The 3,362-nt window shown below is 36.9% G+C and overlaps 1 non-coding gene across 1 annotated transcript; it reads left to right on the top strand.

The window, feature by feature from the left end:
* The first annotated feature begins 509 nt into the window (after positions 1–509).
* On the top strand, positions 510–571 carry LOC143681936 (U7 small nuclear RNA). The gene has a single exon (XR_013174972.1). It is a non-coding gene; the product is annotated as a U7 small nuclear RNA (small nuclear RNA).
* Positions 572–3,362: the final 2,791 nt, after the last annotated feature.

Genomic DNA, 3,362 nt, shown 5'->3' with positions numbered 1-3,362 from the left:
CTAGCTGACCACAGATGTAATCAGCAACAGATGAGGTTCACACACCATGTCCACAGCAATAGATCTAGGTACCTTCACCTGGCCAAGTTGACAACTGAATCTAACTACCACAGAGGGTAAAGGAAAAAAATAACTAAATTCTTTGATATTGAACTTGAACAAGGACTCTGAGATATTCCAACCTTAGCCCCAAAATGGAAGTACCATAAGAAGAAAACGTTTGAAGGGAGGGGCCATTTTTTACATGTCATGGCTTTATCTATAGGATCTAGCACAGTGCCTGGCCCATAGGTATTTGTTGAATGAGTAAATAGATTACGAAAGGAAAACAGTTCAACTAACACCCTGTGTGTGTGTGTGTGTGTGTGTGTGTGTGTGTATGTTCTAGTTTGCTAGCTGCCAGAATGCAATATACCAGAAATGTAATGGCTTTTAAAAAGGGGAATTTAATAAGTTGCTTGTTTATAGTTCTAAGGCTGAGAAAATGTCCAATTAAAACAAGTCTGTAGAGGTGTTGCAGCTCTTTTAGAATTTGTCTAGTAGGTTTTCTGGCTTTAGCCGGAAAACCCTCGTAAAAAAAAAAAAAAACAAGTCTGTAGAAATGTCAAATTTAAGGCATCCAGGGAAAGATACCTTGGTTCAAGATGGCCAATATATTCAATGTTTCTCTCTCAGCTGGAAGGGCACATGGAGAACATGGTGGCATCTGTTGGCTTTCTCATGGCTCTACAAAAGGGACTCTCTCCAAAATGTTTCCTCTTTTAAAGGATTCCAGTAAACAACTCCACTTTCAATGGGTGAAAGCACACCTCCATGGAATCGTCCAATCAAAAGTTACCACCCCAAATTGGGTGGATCACATCTCCATGGGAATAATCAAAATGCTCCCACCCAGCAATATTGAATGAATATTAAAGGACATGCCTTTTCTGGGGTCCACCACAGATTCAAACCAGCCCAATATATATGTATATATATACATACATATATAATATATATATACACATATATGTATTCTAGAACATTGTATGGAATTCTTTTTAAATGAGTTAAATCTATATGTACTGACAAAAACTCCAAAACATATGGTTAAGTTAAAAAGAAGTCTCTTTAAAAATTAAGCAAAATACGTATTTGATAAACATAGGGAAAAAAAGGCCTAGAAGAATATACAACAAATGTAATAGATGTTATTTCTGGAAAAGAGAAGGGTTATCCATATTGTTTGAAGACAGGATGTATTCATGTATTACTTTAGAAGATAAAAATAAAGTAAATGCTTCCAATTCTCAATTGATGTTTTAGCATTTTGTGAACTTGTGGTAAATTTTCATGTTTTTATTCTTCTTTTAATATCCTGTTCACTTTTTTATTGCTTTAAAGTTTTGAAAATTAATTTTTAGTCATTCCTATTTTGCTATTTACCTATATTACTACTATAATAACATTATGTTATGCTGTAATCAGTAACAAGTCTTTTTCTGAGTTCTGATTTCTTATAATTACATCGAGAAGTAATCACTGATAAGGCTGCTGGTGCACAAAATTCCATGTATATATGAACTTTTTATGTCTTTCTGTGAAAAATAGCATATATACAAAAAAAAAAAACCCAATAAATTTCAGAGTACATCGCAACAGTTACTTGTAGAACATATTTCAGAGTTTGGGATGGATTACGATTCTGCAATTTTAGGTTTTTATTTCTAGCAGTTCTAAGATACTGGAGACTAAAAGAAATATCGATATAATGTTTCAACAGTCATACTCATTTGTTAAACCCTACCTTCTCTGTATAACTCTGCCTTCATCTTTGACCTTTCTATCCCTTTCTTTATGGATATTTGGGCTATCGTCATTTAACTTTTTCATATTGGAAGGGACTGTTGATAATATGGGATGGGGGATGGAATTATCTGATGTTCTGGAGAGGCTAGCCCCTCTGCATTTCAGGATTTTTCTGGACCAGGGACCCATCTGGAGGTTGTAGGTTTCTGTAAAGTTACCCTAGTGCATGGGAGTTTTGTAGAATCTTATATAATGCCCTAGGTGTTCTTTAGGATTGGCAGGAATGGTCTATCTGAGGCTTGTATAAGAGTAGCCTCCAGAGTAGCCTCTAAACTATATTTGAACTCTCTCAGCCACTGATACCTCATTTGTTACACTTCTTTTCCCCCTTTTGTTCAGGATGACATTGTTGATCTCATGGTGCCAGGGCTAGGCTCATCCCTGGAAGTCATCTCCCATGCAACCAGGGAGATTTTCAGTCCTGGATGTCATGCCCCACAAAGCAGGGTAAGGTAATGGTTTCACTTGCAGAGTTAGGCTTAGAGAGAGAGACCACATCTGAGCAACAACAGAGGTCCTCCAGAAGTAACTCTGAGGCATGCCTATGGGTAGGCTAAGCTTCTTCATATGTGCATAAGCTTCACAAGAGCAAGCCTCAAGGTCAAGGGCTTGGCCTATTGATTTGGGGGTCTCTAAGGTTTGACACAGTACCAGGGGGTTCCCCAGTGGTAAAGTTTAATAGTTTCTATTTTCCCCCCATCCCTCAAGGGACTTTGCCAATCCTTTTTTTTTTTTTTGGTAGGCTATATGACTGGGGTCACATTTCATTCTTTTTCCATGTGAGTATCCCATTATTGCAGCACCATTTGTTGAATTTTGTCTGTTTGTTTGTTTTGGCAAGTACGTGGGCTGGAGATCGAACCCAGGTCTACCAAATGGCAGGTGAGAATTCTACTACTGAACTACCCTTGCATGCCTGCCAATACTTTTTGATTGTCTGCCTGATATACTCTGGGATGCATCCAGGCATTACATTAAGCTATACAGGATTAAAGGACCTCATTCTTATTCTTGGCACCCTCTGTTTGGATTGTTAAATGATCTATCCAGACAGGTTGAGTTAGATTATATGCTACAGAAAATTTAGGTTCTGGACAAAATAAAATTTTCTTCCTTTCATCTCAGCGAGTAGATGAGAGTCTAAAATATAGACAATGTCTTCCTTACACCTGTATTCTGAATTACCCAAATCTCAACCTAATTGGTTTCTTTCTTATCTCTAAAAACCAGATTATATGTATATAAAACACCCTCTCAAAATCCATAAATACCAATTACCCTTCCAGACTAATGGTGACTGCTATAATAGCTTACAATCTAGGCCCCTATTTTCTTATAAATATTCTCTAAATGAGACCAGACAATATTTGCTCTTTTATTTCTTACTTATTTTGCCTCACCAAATGTCTCACAGGTTCATTCACAATGTCACATTCTTCACAACTTTGTTCCTTTTTGTAGCAGCACAATATTCAATCATATGTATGTGTATACATATCATCTGCCAATCTACT

Source organism: Tamandua tetradactyla, chromosome 4 (genome assembly GCF_023851605.1).
Source record: "Tamandua tetradactyla isolate mTamTet1 chromosome 4, mTamTet1.pri, whole genome shotgun sequence".
NCBI lineage: Eukaryota > Metazoa > Chordata > Mammalia > Pilosa > Myrmecophagidae > Tamandua > Tamandua tetradactyla.
The sequence above is the reverse complement of the archived record's forward strand: the minus strand, read 5'-3'. Positions and strand labels throughout refer to the sequence as shown.